The sequence below is a fragment of the Sebastes fasciatus genome, chromosome 18 (assembly GCF_043250625.1).
Source record: "Sebastes fasciatus isolate fSebFas1 chromosome 18, fSebFas1.pri, whole genome shotgun sequence".
In the NCBI taxonomy this organism is placed as follows: domain Eukaryota; kingdom Metazoa; phylum Chordata; class Actinopteri; order Perciformes; family Sebastidae; genus Sebastes; species Sebastes fasciatus.
This window is the reverse complement of record NC_133812.1, coordinates 29955791-29978290: the sequence shown is the minus strand read 5'-3', so window position 1 is coordinate 29978290 and position 22500 is coordinate 29955791. Positions and strand designations below refer to the sequence as shown.

Here is a 22500-nt window from a genome sequence, read left to right as displayed (position 1 = left end):
ACACACATAAACAGATTGAGCAAAGATGGAAACAGTGGTGATTCTTTTTCCACATAGTGGTCTTGGTCTGGATCCATCTGGGGCCTGGGAATGCACTGATCCTAAAATAAACACATCCACATTGTGTCTCTGTGTACGTTTGGCAGAGACATCATCGGTGGTGGAGGTCTGGGCCGTAGGGGGGTCCAACCCAAACTGCTCCTGCCTCATATCTGCAGGAAATGATCTTTGTTTCTGCTGTTCAACTGCTTCCAGGAATACAGAATGCTTCTCAGTCTTTACTCAGAGGACAGGTCTGGAGGTGTTCTATATAGTCTACATCAATTACAAGCATATAGTAAATACAACCGACAGCTCGTCTGTCTGCGTACATCTTCTTCCTCTGTTCCATACAGCTCCACTCTGAGCCACACTGTGTCACTGTCTCACATGCTCCTTCATTACCATGCAGTGAACACACAGTTTGTCTCTGAGATGTACCAGCAGAGATTTCATGTTGATGGTGGGTAGATTTCGTGGATTTGGTGAAATTTGAGACCGAATGTTTTCTATCTTTCCGACAAAATGTGCAGCGAATGTCTCTGTCCATTCGTTACACGGCTCTAGGTCTGGTCTGGTTGGTCCATTAAGAACAGAGCTGATATGGTATGTTATCATCTGGTCCTGAAGAGTATTGTGAATAGCAGTGACTTGGTTAACTTCCATTCAAGTCTTGTGCACTGTTGTTTCAGGGATGGAGTGTGATCATTGACCCATGGGAGTGAGTTTGGTTTTGACTTTCTGGTTTTCATAGGGGCAATACGGTCAAGAATGGAAAGAGAGACTGTTAAAAGAGGTTAAAAATTCATCCGTATTTTGTGGAGGAGTTGTAGTGGGGATAAAATAATTACTGAATTTGGCTGCGGAGTCAGCGGTAACAACGCGGGACCGAATGATGCGATGAGGTTTTAAAACAGGAGAAGAAAGAAAAGGAGCTTTAAAAATAACAGCTTTGTGGTCTGATACTGGGAAATCTATTAACTCTACATTCTCTGGGGAGAAACCAGAAGAAACTACTAAGTCCAGAATATGACCTTTAGAATGAGTATGTCCTTGAACTGATTGTGAAAGAGTAAAAGAATCCAGTAAACCAAGGAACTCACTGGACCTGGGCTGTGAAGGGCAACATACATGGATATTAAAATCACCTAAGATAAGCACTCTGTCATACTTAGATAAAACAATTGATAGAAGTTCTGAAAATTCAGTGATAAAGTAGTTGTACCTTGATGTCTATAAACTAAAATACACAGTAAAGGAACAGGGCCTGTAATAAGAAAACACAAGACTTCAAATGAACTCAAATTACCAAAGGAAATGGGAGAGCACTTAAAACATTTCTTGTAAAAAAACAGCTAAACCGCCACCTCTCTTCCAGGGTCGAGGACGATGTAGGTGTTCAGAATCAGGTGGTGAAGCTTCTACTAAAGCAGTAGAGTCCGCTGGAGTCAACCAAGTCTCAGTCACCATAAACAAGTTATTAGCAACATTTAGTTCATTGATTAAGAAGGATTTGTTGCGTTTAGAAGGCCAATGTTTTGGTGTGTGTCAATTAACTTTGAGGACAGATGAGCAGAATCCTTTTTAAAGTGTTGTAGATTGCAGGTATTGGCTCCCCCCTGAGGCCTTATGGGGCAGTAAGGCCTGTTGTTGTAGATGACTGGGATTGTAGAGACTGGAAATGGCCGACAGGGGGAGCTCTGTGCAGGTCTGAGAGGTTGTGGTGTCCGAATGAGACTGTCCGTGGTTCAACTGGACCGGGTGGTACTTATAGTGCAGCTCCAGTTCAACAGTCCAGAGCAATTGGCTAACTTATTGTAAAAATCTGTGTTAGAAGTTGGATAATTAATAGGGACTCTAGAAGGTTCCTGGCTCCACATGAGCAGCAGAAAAGACGCATGGGGAACCAAATGGACTGGTGCTAGGACCCCGAGGACGTCAGTAGTATTGGGACAGGTCCGAGTCAGTGGACCGAGTGGACGTCGGGGAATTGATTCCGTTGCATGCTGATGGAACACCTACTGTAGGTGGGCCACACAATAAGAAATGTTTCCAGACAGTAGTTTGGCTCCTAGCCAGTTCGGATGGAAGGCGTCACTCCTGAATAGCTGCCTGCGTTCCCAGAAGACGTTCAACTAGTCAATGAATGAAACACCGTTGGCAGCGCAGTTTGATGAGAGCCAGGTGTGCAGCCAGGTGTGCAGCGACTGCAGCCTGCTGAACCGCCCACTGCCACGACCACAGGTGGGGATAGGACCGGACACGTAGATGTTCCTCACGGATCTTTTCAGCGCTGTGAACAAGTGGATAAAGTTAGATTTGAATGGTTCAGACTGCTGTTTACGGATATCCTTTGTGCCGACGTGGACAATGACTCTAGAAATGTGAGGTTCGTTGGCTGAAACCTCAATAGCTTTTTGGGCTATGTCACGGACAGTGAAACAGCGGGTTCTTGCTGAGTTTGACCTGACATTCCTAATGATGGAGTCACCTATAACCAATGTGGAGGCTGACCTGAGGGCCTGGAGCTGGTTACCCTGGACCGGACCGGTGCCGTCCACGGGGAGCAGAACCTGCAGGCCGGGGGGCTCCACCTGTTCTTTGAAGCGGCTGTGCTGGACTGGCTGAGGGCTCCTGGACCCGGTTGTTGGTGTCCTGATGTTGTTCCAGCTTTCCCAACACCTCGACCCTGTTTCCCAGCTGAATAGACCCAGATGGAGGAGTGCGGGAGGGGTTCCCACCTCGTCTCTTGTCACCCCGGACAACCGTCCAGCGCTCTGAGGCAGCTGGTGTGGAACATTTCCGTGTCTTGGGTTTAGCACTAAGCCTGGGCCAGGGATCTTCCTCGTGGCTCGGTGTGATGATCGGAGGCAACAGAGGGACCAAGCCAGGGAAGGGTGGTGGCCATCGTGTCGATGAGCCGCTCATCCTCTTGAGTCTGATGGAGGCTGGAGACCCCGCCTCCAAGTTCGGCTATTTTTGGGGATAGCCGACAGCATCCAGCGCAGTCCGGTGGAGAGGTCAATGGAGGCTTCAATATAAAAACCTGGATGTGACAAGTCTTTACTGTTTTGTGCCCAACAGTTGTGTTGGTTGGTGTAGTTAGCTTGACTAAAAAGTAGTAAAGCTAGTGACTAGTGACCGGCTAGCCACCAGCAGTACAGACTGTTCACAACCAGCCAACTGAAAACTGAAGATCCAGACGTCTGATCACTAAAATATTTGACCTTGTTAAAACATTTAAGTAAAACAATCAGGATCTAAAAGTGTAGAGTAGAATTTAAACTCATGAAAGGCAAAAAAGCACATCCTGCATGTCATGAGGCGCATTTTAGCCTCTTCGTGTTTCATTTAACGTCTTATGTAACATAACAGTTACGTTATAGGCAACAAAACCACTTAGTTAGGTTAAGGAAAAACTTCATGGTTAAAAATAAGTATGTAAACTACGTAGAAATTAGTACGGAAACAACTTAACATGTGTCAATGTTCACTTATTTTAATTTACGTCCGTAGCTTAAATAACTTAACAACCGTAGTCATTATCAGCTAAACCACGATGCTTTCTACTAAACCTAACCAAGTCATTTTGTTGCAACATGTTTAAAACTATTTTAAACCGTTTAAAAGTGTTTAAAAGTGTTTAAAAGTGTTTAAAAGTGTTTAACACTGTTTAAAACCGTTTAAAAGTGTTTAACACTGTTTAACACTGCGACCGTTATCCAGGAGAAAACTCAAAAGCTCAGTGAGAATGCAGTTTAGTTGTATGGAAACCTGATTTTGCAGGAGACAGGGCTGGTATTAGAGAGCGGGGGTACATAGAGACGGACAGGAGTCGCCACTACGATGACCTCATCTTCATCTAAATTAGCTTTAACTTGCAGCTGAAGTCATTGTCTGATGTGTTTCTGATGAACTGAGCTGAGTAATGTGACACCTACTGAAGTGTTCTGAATATCTGAATGTGTTAAAAATACATTTTATCAGAATCAGGATCAGTCTGTCAACACTTCCTCTCAGTGTGCCGGTCGGTGACTCGTCTGCAACCTGAACAGGCTCAGATAGTAGCTGCATGTGTTTTTGCAGACCATGTGATTGTATATTGTATGTGCATATTTTAATTTGAGTACCGCACTGACTGTTGTAAGTTAAGTTAATGTTCCAGTACTTTAAGTGAAGGTAAAGTAGAGTATCGTCTCCCTGTGGGCGAGTCAGACCAGCTAACGAGGAGAGGAGCTCTGATTGAACACAGCTGTTGGCACTTTGCTCTTTGTCTTGATTCCTCCATGAGAAACTCCTCTACAGTAAAGCCCTGTCTACACATACACAGGTATGTTTAAAAACACATATTGTCCTCTACGTTGTGACCTCTCGTGTCACGCTAACACAGTTTTGGGTCACAAAAACAGATATTTTGAAACTTTCCGTCTGGTGCAGATTGTTCTGGTTCCCTTCAGTGAGTCCATCTTCTCACCCACCAGAAGTTGATGCAAAACGTACTGGAGACAAATGATGACATATTAGTGGTTTGAGAAATAGTTTGTTCCTCATTCCATCGTAGTGTTATTTTCTGAGAAGTGAAGGGGAAGTTTAGGTGAGAATGAGACAACAGCAGCAGAGATCTGGAGGTTTTACCCTCTGATGATGAGCAGCACTTCTCTATTACACCTACTGTACCTGATCCACCTGATCTACCTGATCTACCTGATCCACCTGATCTACCTGAACAACCTGATTCACCTGATTCACCTGATCTACCTGAACAACCTGATCTACCTGATCCACCTGATCTACCTGATCCACCTGATTCACCTGATCCACCTGATTCACCTGATTCACCTGAACAACCTGATCTACCTGAACATAAGGAAATGGACATGTTGTATCTGTTCTAAATGAACCTTAAAGGAGATTAGTCCAGTATTTAATCCTCTTATCAACATGGGAGTGGACTAATATGCTGCTTTATGTAAATGTTTGTAAATATTTATTATTGGAAGTCAATGAACACAAATCAATAACAGATATTGATCCAGAAACCCTCACAGGTACTGCATTTAGCATAAAACAATATGCTCCAATCATAACATGGCAAACTGCAGCCCAACAGGCAACAACAGCTGTCAGTGTGTCAGTGTGCTGACTTGACTATGACTTGCCCCAAACTGCATGTGATTATCATAAAGTGGGCATGTCTGTAAAGGGGAGACTCGTGGGTACCCATAGAACCCATTTACATTCACTGATCTGGAGGTCAGAGGTCAAGGGACCCCTTTGAACATGGACATGACAGTTTTACCTCTCCAACATTTAGTGTAAGTTTGGAGCGTTATTTAACCTCCTTCATGACCAGCTGGTCTGACCTGGTTGGTACTGATGGATTCATCAGGTTTTATACTTTACTATGATACCAGGATCTTCACTCTAGCTCTACGTTAGCTTTGGGCCAATAGAAACGCTGATATGATGATTGTGACACACAGCAATAAGTTCATTATCTTTACTTTGAAGCACTAACTGAAAGTCAGCGTTAGACTGGTTAGTTTAAATATCTGGATTTATTAGGACTATGTCTTACTACTGTTCATTTTGTGAAAGCTTTTATAATAATGATAATGAATGACTTTATTTTGAACATAAAACAAAATAAAAACAAACAAAACAAGAGTAATAGTGTCTGAAAAGGAGCAGGTAGAAGTAAAACTTATATATCCCTATACCCCCTTTCTCACTTCTCCTCTATTAACTCATATATCATAGAATGATAATATAATATAATATATAAACTATCCAAGATTTATTTACATCCCAAATTAAATATATGAACAGCATCCCAAGTTTATTTACAACCCCATATATCCATCCGGAGTTAGATAGTATATAACTAACCTTTAACACAACCTTTAACACAACCTTTAACACAACCCTTATCACAACTCCTCCTCATCCATTCCTCCCAAAAATATCCCTTTTTGTATAGCTTTTTAAAGTGATTTATATTTGTGCTCCGCTTCAACCCATCACCTAACCCATTCCACAAATCCACCGCACAGACTGAAATACACACACACACATATATATATGTATATATATATATATATACATATATATATGTATATGTGTATATGTGTAATACTCTTCTTTGTTGTACGAACACAAAACATTTGAATATTGCCTGGAAGTGAATTATTTCTTGCTTCAACATAATTATTGAGGTTTTAAATTTGACCAAATCCATGAATTTTAATGCATGTGACTTTAAAAACAGTGTGTTTGTGTGTTCCTTATATCCCACATTATTTACTCTCCTGATTGCTCTCTTCTGTATATGCATAATGGTTGTAAGTTGCTTTTATAAGTGTTACCCCAAACTTCCACACAGTAATTCAGATATGGTGATAGAAGTGAAGAATACAGAATGTGCAGTGATTTATGCTCCAGGATGTGTCTTGTTTTCCCTAAAACTGCTACGCTCTTCGCCAGCTTTGTTCTTACAGAATTTTCCATTACAGGTTTCCAGCAGATTTTGTGGTCCAGTATTACACCCAGAAATGTATTTTCATATACTCTTTCAATATTAACATAATCTATCATCTTTTTTACTTGTATGTCTATTTTTTGGTTTCCAAATAACATAAATTTAGTTTTGTCCAAATTGAATGACAATTTGTTTCTGTCAAACCACCGTTGCAATTTTCTGATTTCTGTTGTGGCCACCTCCAAAAGCTGCTGCAGTTTTTCCCCAGAACAAAACATATTAGTGTCATCCGCAAATAAAACAAAATTCAGTGTCCTTGATACCCTAAATATGTCATTTATATACATAATAAACAGTTTGGACCCAATACTGACCCCTGTGGGACCCCACTAGTAATACCTGAGCATGTTGATTTGTAATCACCTATTTGCACGTACTGCTGCCTGTTTCCTAAAAAAGCTTCTCAACCAGTTCAGCACTACCCCTCTTATACCATACCTTTACATTTTATAGAATAATATATCATGATCAATGGTGTCAAATGCTTTTTAAAAAATCTATAAATACTCCTACTGCACTTCTTGTGATCAATACAACTGGTTATTTCTTCTGTTGGCTCCATTAATGCCATTGCTCGTATTGACTGTCTGTCAGTAAATGGTGCTTTTCAATGAAGTTATCTAATCTTCCAATGAACAGTTTCTCCAATATCTTAGAGAACTGGCAAAGTAAAGATACAGGCCTGTAATTAGTGATATGATGTTTGTCCCCATAAAATATCCAGGGTAACTTGAGCTAGTCGAACGGTTTCTAATAATACTGTTTAATATATTCCATATCTCTTTGATGTTGTTTTTATTTTCTACTAATGTGGTATAATATTCCTTCTTGCATATCCTCACAATATCAGTTCATTTATTTTTGTTGAACTTCGTATATATATCCCGCAAAATCAATGTGTGTTTAATTCATGTAATAGTGAACCAGGAAGTATAAAGAGCGACTAAGCGGTGCGTAGGGAGGAGGTCGGGGTGGATCGGTGGGTCAAAAAACACCAGACTTTCACCAGGAGGCCGCTGATCATGTCCCGTGTGAAACCAGAAGTTAACGTTCATTTATTAGTCACGTAATTTCCGTACTTAAGTAACCCCAATTCCGTAGTTATTGTAACCCAAATCCTTAACCTAACTAAGTAGTTGTATTGCCTAAATCTGACCAAGTTGTTTCCTGTAAAAATGGAAGTTTATTTTGAGACCGTATGTATGTAACAAGCAGAAATTGAGACATGCGTCACGTGTGGCTGGACATTTGTAGGAAAACACACGAAAAATGAGAAATGATTGCCCGTAAGATTCTATAGGAACCGTTGTTTGAGGATCCGTTGCTCTGAAACATCAGCAGTCTGACTGAGCTGACCATAAATCCATGTCGCTGTCCGTGGTGCTGAAGTAGCAGACAGATTTCTGCCCTTCTGTCAGTTTCATCTTGGATCTATAATATTATAATATTCTCTATATTATAGCTTCCCCCTTCCCCCTGTAAATAATTCACACATCAGCTACTGAATATATGATATATTTTAATTTGTAAACTTGCTGTCGGCCTCTGTATTGGGCTCAGTGGTGTTTGCCTAAATAACCAGAAACCTGGTCGGTGCTCAGTGACCTCTCCGGGTTTCTCCCTCATAAACATGAGGAACTGTAGTCAGGGTCTGATGCTGCTTATTGAGTTTATAATCATATCATCGTTTCTGTTTTTGTGTGTATTTTCTTGTCAAGTTTTATCCGCATAACATAAACATCACATAAATAAATAAAACGTGTCAGAGTTCACAGTTAAAGATTGATTCGATGTTTTCTGTATCACCTGTAATTATTTCATATGCAATCATTTTAACATTTAGGAGAAAAAAGATACTGAGAGGACTGTGGGATAGTTAGTGTGTTTCTCAGTGGGGTTGTGTGAGGTACTAATCCATTAGTAGGTATCTTACCTACAGTAGATGACGGTCGGTGTGCCCCTAGTTTGGAGAAAGAAACAGGAGCACCGACACCGAAGCAAAGCAGTACAGTGCTGTGGACGGGGACGACAGAAAAATACTAATTTAATTCATTTTAATTTAATTTAAAATGTATTTAATTTATAATACAGTTGAGCTTGTAGGACTTTATATTACAATCCCAAGTTTAATCGGCACTTCCTTGATGTCGTGAGTGTGGATAGGAGTAATCACTTCATCGGGGTCATCAGGTGGGCACCCTCCTTCATCGGTGATTCATTGATAAGCCCACGACACCTCCAGAGGGCTCAACAGCAACACCTGGCGTCCCCAGGTGTCGCTCCCCTCCGCTTTCCCCCTCTTGCTTGTCAGTCGCTGCTTCGCTCGGCAGCTTCTGATGACAACCTGAGGGGTTGTCGGAAGACCCGTCCTCGTACTGATACTGTGTGATGCATACATTGTAGTACATTGTACAGATGTTGCTTGTTTTGTACCCACATGTGCATTAAGTGAAGTGTAACATGCTTTTTGTCCAGGAGCTGACCTCAGACCCTGCAGTGACTCAGTCCGCTCCAGAGAGCAGTCGGGACACGGTGAGATCACTACACACTGTACAACGTTACACTCACTGACATCTGTAAAATAGAACTGTGTCTCACAGTCTGTACAGTCTGGAGAGTGGGAGGATGAGCAATAAAGACAAAAAGGGAAGTTAGATGATGCAACTACAACAGAAGTCAGAGGACAAACCGCCGCCACAAAAAAAAAACGAAACATTTTTAGAAAAGACACGTAACATGACGAGAATTTATATTGTTGACTGTGATGAAACTGAACTGAAGAGATGAAAGAGTGAGTCATGATGTCGTCTCCTCTGTGAAGGCCAGGGCTCGGCAACCTTTACTATCAAAAGAACCATTTTAGGCAAAAACTAAAAATCTGTCTGGAGCCACAAAACATTTGATCATTGTGATGAAGGTAACTCAGTTTATAGTCTAAGTATATAGAATATCAGTCTAATGCAGTGAGGGCCAAAGAGACCAGCTACAGGACATAGAGACCAGCTACAGGACATAGAGACCAGCTACAGGACAAAGAGACCAGCTACAGGACATAGAGACCAGCTACAGGACATAGAGACCAGCTACAGGACATAGAGACCAGCTACAGGACATAGAGACCAGCTACAGGACATAGAGACCAGCTACAGGACATAGAGACCAGCTACAGCACATAGAGACCAGTTACAGCACATAGAGACCAGTTACAGCACATAGAGACCAGTTACAGCACATAGAGACCAGTTACAGCACATAGAGACCAGTTACAGCACATAGAGACCAGTAACAGGACATAGAGACCAGTTACAGCACATAGAGACCAGTTACAGTACATAGAGACCAGTTACAGCACATAGAGACCAGTTACAGTACATAGAGACCAGTTACAGCACATAGAGACCAGTTACAGCAGATAGAGACCAGTTACAGCACATAGAGACCAGCTACAGGACATAGAGACCAGCTACAGGACATAGAGACCAGCTACAGGACATAGAGACCAGCTACAGGACATAGAGACCAGCTACAGGACATAGAGACCAGTTACAGCACATAGAGACCAGTTACAGCACATAGAGACCAGTTACAGCACATAGAGACCAGTAACAGGACATAGAGACCAGTTACAGCACATAGAGACCAGTTACAGTACATAGAGACCAGTTACAGCACATAGAGACCAGTTACAGTACATAGAGACCAGTTACAGCAGATAGAGACCAGCTACAGGACATAGAGACCAGTTACAGCAGATAGAGACCAGTTACAGGACATAGAGACCAGTTACAGCAGATAGAGACCAGCTACAGGACATAGAGACCAGTTACAGCAGATAGAGACCAGCTACAGGACATAGAGACCAGTTACAGCAGATAGAGACCAGTTACAGCACATAGAGACCAGTTACAGTACATAGAGACCAGTTACAGGACATAGAGACCAGTTACAGTACATAGAGACCAGTTACAGCACATAGAGACCAGTTACAGCACATAGAGACCAGTTACAGTACATAGAGACCAGTTACAGCACATAGAGACCAGTTACAGTACATAGAGACCAGTTACAGTACATAGAGACCAGTTACAGCACATAGAGACCAGTTACAGCACATAGAGACCAGTTACAGCACATAGAGACCAGTTACAGCACATAGAGACCAGTTACAGCACATAGAGACCAGTTACAGCACATAGAGACCAGTTACAGTACATAGAGACCAGTTACAGCAGATAGAGACCAGTTACAGTACATAGAAACCAGTTACAGTACATAGAGACCAGTTACAGCACATAGAGACCAGTTACAGCACATAGAGACCAGTAACAGTACATAGAGACCAGTTACAGCACATAGAGACCAGTTACAGCACATAGAGACCAGTTACAGTACATAGAGACCAGTTACAGCACATAGAGACCAGTTACAGTACATAGAGACCAGTTACAGCACATAGAGACCAGTTACAGTACATAGAGACCAGTTACAGCAGATAGAGACCAGTTACAGCAGATAGAGACCAGTTACAGTACATAGAAACCAGTTACAGCACATAGAGACCAGTTACAGTACATAGAGACCAGTTACAGGACATAGAGACCAGTTACAGCACATAGAGACCAGTTACAGCACATAGAGACCAGTTACAGTACATAGAGACCAGTTACAGGACATAGAGACCAGTTACAGTACATAGAGACCAGTAACAGCACATAGAGACCAGTTACAGGACATAGAGACCAGTAACAGCACATAGAGACCAGTTACAGCACATAGAGACCAGTAACAGTACATAGAGACCAGTTACAGCACATAGAGACCAGTTACAGTACATAGAGACCAGTTACAGGACATAGAGACCAGTAACAGCACATAGAGACCAGTTACAGTACATAGAGACCAGTTACAGGACATAGAGACCAGTTACAGTACATAGAGACCAGTTACAGTACATAGAGACCAGTAACAGCACATAGAGACCAGTTACAGGACATAGAGACCAGTAACAGCACATAGAGACCAGTTACAGTACATAGAGACCAGTTACAGGACATAGAGACCAGTTACAGTACATAGAGACCAGTAACAGCACATAGAGACCAGTTACAGGACATAGAGACCAGTAACAGCACATAGAGACCAGTAACAGCACATAGAGACCAGTAACAGCACATAGAGACCAGTTACAGGACATAGAGACCAGTTACAGCACATAGAGACCAGTTACAGGACATAGAGACCAGTTACAGCACATAGAGACCAGTTACAGCACATAGAGACCAGTTACAGCACATAGAGACCAGTTACAGGACATAGAGACCAGTTACAGCAGATAGAGACCAGTTACAGCACATAGAGACCAGTTACAGGACATAGAGACCAGTTACAGCACATAGAGACCAGTAACAGCACATAGAGACCAGTTACAGCACATAGAGACCAGTTACAGCACATAGAGACCAGTTACAGCACATAGAGACCAGTTACAGGACATAGAGACCAGTAACAGCACATAGAGACCAGTTACAGCACATAGAGACCAGTTACAGGACATAGAGACCAGTTACAGGACATAGAGACCAGTAACAGCACATAGAGACCAGTTACAGCACATAGAGACCAGTTACAGGACATAGAGACCAGTTACAGGACATAGAGACCAGTAACAGGACATAGAGACCAGTAACAGGACATAGAGACCAGTAACAGCACATAGAGACCAGTAACAGCACATAGAGACCAGTTCCAGCAGATAGAGACCAGTTACAGCACATAGAGACCAGTTACAGGACATAGAGACCAGTTACAGCAGATAGAGACCAGTTCCAGCAGATAGAGACCAGTTACAGTACATAGAGACCAGTTCCAGCAGATAGAGACCAGTTACAGTACATAGAGACCAGTTACAGCACATAGAGACCAGTTCCAGCAGATAGAGACCAGTTACAGTACATAGAGACCAGTTACAGCACATAGAGACCAGTTACAGCACATAGAGACCAGTTACAGCACATAGAGACCAGTTACAGGACATAGAGACCAGTTACAGGACATAGAGACCAGTTACAGTACATAGAGACCAGTTACAGCAGATAGAGACCAGTTACAGCAGATAGAGACCAGTTACAGTACATAGAAACCAGTTACAGCACATAGAGACCAGTTACAGTACATAGAGACCAGTTACAGGACATAGAGACCAGTTACAGCACATAGAGACCAGTTACAGTACATAGAGACCAGTTACAGGACATAGAGACCAGTAACAGCACATAGAGACCAGTTACAGTACATAGAGACCAGTTACAGGACATAGAGACCAGTTACAGTACATAGAGACCAGTAACAGCACATAGAGACCAGTTACAGGACATAGAGACCAGTAACAGCACATAGAGACCAGTTACAGCACATAGAGACCAGTAACAGCACATAGAGACCAGTAACAGCACATAGAGACCAGTTACAGCACATAGAGACCAGTTACAGCACATAGAGACCAGTTACAGGACATAGAGACCAGTTACAGTACATAGAGACCAGTAACAGCACATAGAGACCAGTTACAGGACATAGAGACCAGTAACAGCACATAGAGACCAGTTACAGCACATAGAGACCAGTAACAGCACATAGAGACCAGTTACAGGACATAGAGACCAGTTACAGCACATAGAGACCAGTTACAGGACATAGAGACCAGTTACAGCACATAGAGACCAGTTACAGCACATAGAGACCAGTTACAGTACATAGAGACCAGTAACAGCACATAGAGACCAGTTACAGGACATAGAGACCAGTAACAGCACATAGAGACCAGTAACAGCACATAGAGACCAGTAACAGCACATAGAGACCAGTTACAGGACATAGAGACCAGTTACAGCACATAGAGACCAGTTACAGGACATAGAGACCAGTAACAGTACATAGAGACCAGTTACAGCACATAGAGACCAGTTACAGGACATAGAGACCAGTTACAGTACATAGAGACCAGTAACAGCACATAGAGACCAGTTACAGGACATAGAGACCAGTAACAGCACATAGAGACCAGTTACAGTACATAGAGACCAGTTACAGGACATAGAGACCAGTTACAGTACATAGAGACCAGTAACAGCACATAGAGACCAGTTACAGGACATAGAGACCAGTAACAGCACATAGAGACCAGTAACAGCACATAGAGACCAGTAACAGCACATAGAGACCAGTTACAGGACATAGAGACCAGTTACAGCACATAGAGACCAGTTACAGGACATAGAGACCAGTTACAGCACATAGAGACCAGTTACAGCACATAGAGACCAGTTACAGCACATAGAGACCAGTTACAGGACATAGAGACCAGTTACAGCAGATAGAGACCAGTTACAGCACATAGAGACCAGTTACAGGACATAGAGACCAGTTACAGCACATAGAGACCAGTAACAGCACATAGAGACCAGTTACAGCACATAGAGACCAGTTACAGCACATAGAGACCAGTTACAGCACATAGAGACCAGTAACAGGACATAGAGACCAGTTACAGCACATAGAGACCAGTTACAGTACATAGAGACCAGTTACAGCACATAGAGACCAGTTACAGTACATAGAGACCAGTTACAGCAGATAGAGACCAGCTACAGGACATAGAGACCAGTTACAGCAGATAGAGACCAGCTACAGGACATAGAGACCAGTTACAGCAGATAGAGACCAGCTACAGGACATAGAGACCAGTTACAGTACATAGAGACCAGTTACAGCACATAGAGACCAGTTACAGTACATAGAGACCAGTTACAGCAGATAGAGACCAGCTACAGGACATAGAGACCAGTTACAGCAGATAGAGACCAGTAACAGCACATAGAGACCAGTTACAGGACATAGAGACCAGTAACAGCACATAGAGACCAGTTACAGCACATAGAGACCAGTTACAGGACATAGAGACCAGTTACAGGACATAGAGACCAGTAACAGCACATAGAGACCAGTTACAGCACATAGAGACCAGTTACAGGACATAGAGACCAGTTACAGGACATAGAGACCAGTAACAGGACATAGAGACCAGTAACAGGACATAGAGACCAGTAACAGCACATAGAGACCAGTAACAGCACATAGAGACCAGTTCCAGCAGATAGAGACCAGTTACAGCACATAGAGACCAGTTACAGGACATAGAGACCAGTTACAGCAGATAGAGACCAGTTCCAGCAGATAGAGACCAGTTACAGTACATAGAGACCAGTTCCAGCAGATAGAGACCAGTTACAGTACATAGAGACCAGTTACAGCACATAGAGACCAGTTCCAGCAGATAGAGACCAGTTACAGTACATAGAGACCAGTTACAGCACATAGAGACCAGTTACAGGACATAGAGACCAGTTACAGCACATAGAGACCAGTTACAGGACATAGAGACCAGTTACAGCACATAGAGACCAGTAACAGCACATAGAGACCAGTTACAGCACATAGAGACCAGTTACAGGACATAGAGACCAGTTACAGGACATAGAGACCAGTAACAGGACATAGAGACCAGTAACAGGACATAGAGACCAGTAACAGCACATAGAGACCAGTAACAGCACATAGAGACCAGTTCCAGCAGATAGAGACCAGTTCCAGCAGATAGAGACCAGGTGATGGTGGTGCAGCAGGTTAATTAACAGACTGTAGAAGAAGTGATCAAACAGGCTGTTTGATTAAACTGGGGACGTCAATCAATTGAAATATTGAATCTTGATTAATCACATGTCCGTACAGTAGTTCATCTGCATAGAATCTTCATGGTTTCAGTGAGTCCATCTTCTCGGCCACCAGAATTAGACGTCAGTGGTGCAATGCGGTCGTACTGGAGAAACATGTTGACATATTAGTGGTTAGAGAATTAGTTAATTCATCGTTGCAGCTCAGTGTTATTTTCTGAGAAGTGAAGGGGAAGTGTTGTGTAACAACAGCAGCAGAAGTCTGGAGGTTTTACCCTCTGATGATGAGCAACACTTCTCTATCACAGTCCTCCTACCTGATATGGACATTTTATCTGTTCTAAATGAACCTTAAAGGAGATTAGTCCAGTATTTAATCCTCTTATCAACATGGGAGCGGACAAATATGCTGCTTTATGTAAATGTATGTATATATTTATTATTGTTAATCAATGAACAACACAGATCAATAACAGATATTGATCCAGAAACCCTCACAGGTACTGCATTTAGCATAAAACAATATGCTCCGATCATAACATGGCAAACTGCAGCCCAACAGGCAACAACAGCTGTCAGTGTGTCAGTGTGCTGACTTGACTATGACTTGCCCCAAACTGCATGTGATGATCATAAAGTGGGCATGTCTGTAAAGGGGAGACTCGTGGGTACCCATAGAACCCATTTACATTCACTGATCTGGAGGTCAGAGGTCAAGGGACCCCTTTGAAAATGGTTATGACAGTTTTTCCTCGCCAAAGTGTAGTACTTCTACTCCACTATATTTCAGAGTTGCATCAGTAAATCACTGATTATTGATTGGGAACATGCATATGTAAATTGATTGTAATGTACCATGTTGTAATATTTATGTGTGATGTGGTATTATGTATATATTTTTTTCTTAAAAGCCTAACCAGGCACGAGGTCTGCTCATTAGCTACGGCTAGAAGTCCTATATACATTATTACTTTAACTAAATGTAACAATGCCTACATGTGATGTCCTGTCACGGTCCTGGGCTTTTGTAGTTTATTTCCTGTTTTATTTTGAAAATTCACTCCTCTTGTGTCTTGTCTGATTTTACTTCCCGCCTTTTGTGATTGTGTGCCCCGCCCTGATGTGTTCCAGCTGTGTTCAGTCACCTGGCTCACCTGGTGGATTTAGTCTCTGTGTCTTTGTCAGTGTGTCGTCTCTCTCTGTGTGTGGTGTTACACCAGACAGAGTCTGTTATTCAGTGTTTTATATTCCTAGACAACCTTTAGTCACTTTACTTTGTGGATTGGTTCATAGTTCCCTTCCTGCCTGGATCAAACTCTGTAAGCTTTTTTCCTTTATTAAGATAATGTGAACTCTGCTGCATCTCCTCATCTTTACCTGCACTGACCTGGTCCAAACCTGTTTTCCTGTGATAACCTGACATGTCCCTGTCAAATAGATAAATAATAATATAATATATAATAATATAAACTCTCTGAAAGGGACAATTCTGCCCAACAAGTTCCTTTACTGTAAGTATATTTTGATGCTGATACTTACATACTTTTACTCAAGTAAGATTTTGACTTGTACTTGTAACAGAGTATTTCTACACTGTGGTATTAGTACGTTTACTTCAGTAAATGATGTGAGTACTTCTTCCACCACTGACCGTGAGTCCTGTCTGTTTTCTAAGAAACACCATCTAAAGGAAACATCACCGCTCAACATCTATCTAAACTAACAATCTTCACACGATCATCTTCCTCTGTCATCATCTTCCTCTGTCTTCATCTTCCTCTGTCTTCATCTTCCTCTGTCGTCATCTTCATCTTCATCTTCTTCTTCTTCTTCTTCTTCTTCTTCTCTTCAGGAGGTGAAACACGTCAGCATCACAGGTGCATCATGGGAGTGGACACAGTGTGAACTGGAGACTCAACATGAGTCTTAACAGTTTGTTTGCTGCAGCATCAGATCAGATCAATGAACGCAGAAACTTATTGAGAGGAAATTTAAAAATGTAAAAGTGAAAACTGTATCAGAGTTTTCGGCTTTTTGGACGTCGACTTCCGAGAGAATGTAAAACGGTCTAAATGAGGAAGTGACATCATACTAATGACAGGAAGTGGATGCAGCATCTCTCTACTAAAGCTCTGTTTCAGAAACAGTTCAGAGCTTCAGAACAAGAGATAGAAGAAGCACAGAGACAGAGAATCACCATGGATGAGTTCAGAGGGATTCAAACGGCTTTATTTCTGATGCTGCTGCTTCAGTTTACAGGTAAGAATACACATATATGACTTATGTAACTTTATTATCTATATATTATTAACTAAGACTAATGTGTTGTTGTCAACATGGTGTGTTTAAGGAACTCTTGCTAACCAAAGATAAAGAAATAATCGTCACACTAACAGACGTTTATTTCTCTCTCGTCTTCTCAGGAGCAGCAACCGGACAGAGATTCCTCTCCCTCGCTGTCAGAGATGGAGATGAAATCACTTTGCCTTGTAACAGTGTGATAGATGATCAGAATAACTGTGACAGTACTGCATGGATCTACGTTGATTCAAGCAGCAGACCAGCAGTAGTGCTGGTTACAGATGGACAGATTGATGAACAGGCTGAAGATAAATCAGACAGACTGAGTGTCACAGAGAACTGTTCTCTGGTTATAAAGAAGCTCACAGAGGAGGAAGATGTTGGTCAATACACCTGCAGACAGATCAGATCAGGACAACGACTAGGTCTAGATGCTGTGGTTTATCTGTCTTTTGTTACCAGTGAGTATTTCTTTATTATTATGTATTGATGTATTTACATCATCATGTCTTCAAACTGTCTCGTTAGAACAATATACTGAAACATTACAATCATTCTGATTACAGTGATGAAGTTAATTTAACTCTTGTTGTCTTTCTCTCTCAATATCTCCGTCTTCACCAGTGACTGAACAGAAGAACTCTGATGAGGTGACGTTAAACTGCTCTGTGTCAATATTATATAGACGATGTAAACACACAGTGAAGTGGCTGTTTCAAGGTCAAGATGTGGAAAAAGACAACGGAGATCTAAAGACATCACAGTCTCTCTGCTCAGCCTCTGTGACCTTCAGGACGTCTCATTACATTCACACATCAAGCTATCAGTCATTGATGTGTAATGTGACTGATCGTTTCACTAGAACACCTCAGCTGTTTCCCTTCAGACTCTCAGGTGAGAACATGTTGAGCTGTTTAAAGTCACTTCAGACTGATGTGAATTATGATCTAAATATTTGTTGATGGATTTGAAGTTTTAATATCTGACATCACAACAGTTAGTTGAGTTGTGTTCATGTGTTCAGGTGAGGAGACAGCAACAGAATCACCAACAACAACATGTGGAAACTGCACAGAAGCAGGTAACAGCACCTAACAAGATATCACACCACAGCGTGTAATAGACCCACCTGTCCACCAGAGGATGGCGTGTAATAGACCCACCTGTCCACCAGAGGACAGAGTGTAATAGACCCACCTGTCCACCAGAGGACAGAGTGTAATAGACCCACCTGTCCACCAGAGGACAGTGTGTAATAGACCCACCTGTCCACCAGAGGACAGTGTGTAATAGACCCACCTGTCCACCAGAGGACAGTGTGTAATAGACCCACCTGTCCACCAGAGGACAGCGTGTAATAGACCCACCTGTCCACCAGAGGACAGTGTGTAATAGACCCACCTGTCCACCAGAGGACAGCGTGTAATAGACCCACCTGTCCACCAGAGGACAGTGTGTAATAGACCCACCTGTCCACCAGAGGACAGTGTGTAATAGACCCACCTGTCCACCAGAGGACAGCGTGTAATAGACCCACCTGTCCACCAGAGGACAGTGTGTAATAGACCTCACGTTTTGACTCACAGAGACGTGAATGTTACACGCCTGTATTAACGTGCAGTACCAGCAGGGGGCAACAAAACCACTTAGTTAAGGTAAGGGGAAACATCATGGTTGGGCTTAAAGGTGCTATTGATAACATTGATAACATTCAGCCACTAGATGTCACATTCTCCCTCCCCGTTACATTCACTTCACAACAAGTGGTTGCCAGACACTAAGCATCATGTGTTTTTCAGGAAATAATACCGTTGCAGTTTTACATTGATGTAGTGAAGCATTTAGACTCTGGCTGTTTTCGAAACCGCATACTATACTAGTAGTACGTACTGATTTGGCCAAAATGTAGTATGTAGTATGCAGTATGCGAACAAAAGCAAAATCTCCAGTATGCCAGAAATACCCGGATGACGTACTGATTTGGAAAAATTCTCCAGTCTGCATCGGACCAGTCTATCTCGCCTACTGTATCCCACAATGCAAAGCGGCGGAGCAGCACAGGCTACGGGTATAAAAACAGCAGCCAGAAGCTGCTCTTTTTTTACGTTTTCTGTAGCCATTTCATCACTAAATTCACTTCTGAACGTTTTTGAGGCGAGAAATCAACTGTGTAGATTATTAATATCGGCAGTTTTACGAAGTTAGATGGCGAATCGAACATTTGTTCCACCGTTGTCGGAGTTTAGAAGCTCCACAGAATACCGTGACAGCCAGCGAGCGCCTGCCCGGGTCGCTGCCAGCAAGCCGGGTAGTCACGCTCAGAGACCGCTATGAGCTGCTGGAGCTCTCTAGAGACCGGTCTGTAGACGAGAGGCTTTGATTTCCTTGTTGACGGATAGTTTGTTTAAATATCACAACACAGATGTCCATTATAAATTAACAGGAAACTGTGTTTATTTGCCTTTTTGGAGTTAAAAAGCTCCACAATCACCCGCGGGCGTAGCTCGCTGGAGAGCCGGCCAGTGACGCTCACAGAGCGGCTGCAGAGCAGCAGAGTGGCGAGGGAAGATGAGAGGAGAGGAAGAGGAGAGAGAAGAGGAGAGAGATGAGAGGAGAGGAAGAGGAGAGAGAAGAGGAGAGAGGAGAGGAGAGGAGAGAGGAGAGGAGAGAGGAGAGGAGAGGAGAGGAGAGGAGAGGAGAGGAGAGAGAAGAGGAGAGAGAAGAGGAGAGGAGAGGAGAGAGGAGAGGAGAGGAGAGAGGAGAGAGGAGAGGAGAGAGAAGAGGAGAGAGGAGAGGAGAGGAGAGAGAAGAGGAGAGAGAAGAGGAGAGGAGAGAGGAGAGGAGAGGAGAGAGGAGAGAGAAGAGGAGAGGAGAGGAGAGGAGAGAGAGGAGAGGAGAGGAGAGGAAGAGGAGAGAGGAGAGGAGAGGAGAGAGAAGAGGAGAGAGGAGAGGAGAGGAGAGGAGAGAGAAGAGGAGAGAGAAGAGGAGAGGAGAGGAGACTTTTGATGACTTTTGATGTTCTTTAATTAAACATCGCACTTAAAACCCCGCAGTTGAAGACAACCTAGGGGGGAAACAGATTGAAAAAATACACACCTAAAAACAGCCCAACTCTTTCACCCGTCCACACACCTTCACTCACACACTCACACATCCACTCACCCAGAACCTTCCACCACCCCAACCCACTAGAATCACCCCAAAACCACAGAACCGTTCTGTTCGCCATTACACAGAACCCCAGTCCACCTAACCAACATAGAACATTACACAATTCAATACACAAAACCGTAGCAACCAGTTTCCCAGTGTGTGAACCAGCAGCTCGTACCAGTTCACATACATATAGGAGAGGAGAGAGGAGAGGAGAGAGGAGAGGAGAGGAGAGAGAAGAGATGAGAGGAGAGGAGAGGAAGAGGAGAGAGAAGAGGAGAGGAGAGGAGAGGAGAGGAGAGAGGAGAGGAGAGGAGAGAGAAGAGGGGAGAGGAGAGGAGAGAGGAGAGGAGAGAGGAGAGAGAAGAGGAGAGAGAAGAGGAGAGGAGAGGAGAGAGGAGAGAGAAGAGGAGAGAGAAGAGGAGAGGAGAGAGGAGAAGAGAAGAGGAGAGGAGAGAGGAGAGGAGAGGAGAGAGGAGAGGAGAGGAGAGAGAAGAGGAGAGGAGAGAGGAGAGGAGAGAGAAGAGGAGAGGAGAGAGGAGAGGAGAGAGGAGAGAGAAGAGGAGAGAGAAGAGGAGAGGAGAGGAGAGAGGAGAGAGAAGAGGAGAGGAGAGAGGAGAGGAGAGGAGAGAGGAGAGGAGAGAGAAGAGGAGAGGAGAGAGAAGAGGAGAGAGGAGAGGAGAGGAGAGAGAAGAGGAGAGAGAAGAGGAGAGGAGAGAGAAGAGAGGAGAGGAGAGGAGAGGAGAGAGAGGAGAGAGAAGAGGAGAGAAGAGGAGAGGAGAGAGAGGAGAGGAGAGGAGAGAGAAGAGGAGAGAGAAGAGGAGAGGAGAGAGAAGAGGAGAGGAGAGAGAAGAGGAGAGAGAAGAGGAGAGAGGAGAGGAGAGAGGAGAGAGAAGAGGAGAGAGAAGAGGAGAGGAGAGAGAAGAGGAGAGGAGAGAGAAGAGAAGAGGAGAGGAGAGAGAAGAGGAGAGGAGAGGAGAGAGGAGAGGAGAGGAGAGAGAAGAGGAGAGAGAAGAGGAGAGGAGAGGAGAGAGGAGAGAGAAGAGGAGAGAGAAGAGGAGAGGAGAGAGGAGAAGAGAAGAGGAGAGGAGAGAGGAGAGGAGAGAGGAGAGGAGAGGAGAGAGGAGAGGAGAGAGAAGAGGAGAGGAGAGAGAAGAGAGAAGAGGAGAGGGGAGAGAAGAGGAGAGGAGAGAGAAGAGGAGAGAGGAGAGGAGAGGAGAGAGAAGAGGAGAGAAGAGGAGAGGAGAGAGAAGAGGAGAGAGAAGAGGAGAGAGAAGAGGAGAGGAGAGAGAAGAGGAGAGAGGAGAGGAGAGAGGAGAGAGAAGAGGAGAGAGAAGAGGAGAGAGAGAGAGGAGGAGAGAGGAGAGGAGAGGAAGAGGAGAGGAGAGGAAGAGGAGAGAGAAGAGGAGAGGGAAAGAGCAGCTTCTGACGGGGCAGAGAGGTTCCTGATGAGACAACATGTCTCTAATATCTGGAGGGAGATCAGTCCTTTTGCTGTAACTGAAAAAGCAGTTTGAGTAAAGTAAACGTTGTGGATGAATGTTTTATATTTCCCGTCTCTCCTCGTTGATGATCCTGTTTGTCGGACTTCTTTATGAGCTGTCAGAATAAATAGTTTAAACCTGCAGTATCTTATAAAGTAAACAAGCACAACATAAACAACAAAATCAAAGTTGTATTTTTTGATAATATTGTAATAGTGGTACAAGTTAGTTTTTTTGTCCTGTGCTTTAAGAGCTG

At 43.3% G+C, this 22500-nt stretch overlaps 2 long non-coding RNA genes across 2 annotated transcripts in view; both read left to right on the top strand.

The window, feature by feature from the left end:
• LOC141755958 (uncharacterized) overlaps positions 1–22500 on the top strand; it is a 169766-nt gene that overhangs the window by 18724 nt on the left and 128542 nt on the right. The window lies entirely within an intron of this gene.
• On the top strand, positions 16483–18857 carry LOC141756398 (uncharacterized). Its single transcript, XR_012591464.1, has 4 exons — positions 16483–16817; positions 17159–17565; positions 17730–18068; positions 18232–18857. It is a non-coding gene; the product is annotated as an uncharacterized LOC141756398 (long non-coding RNA).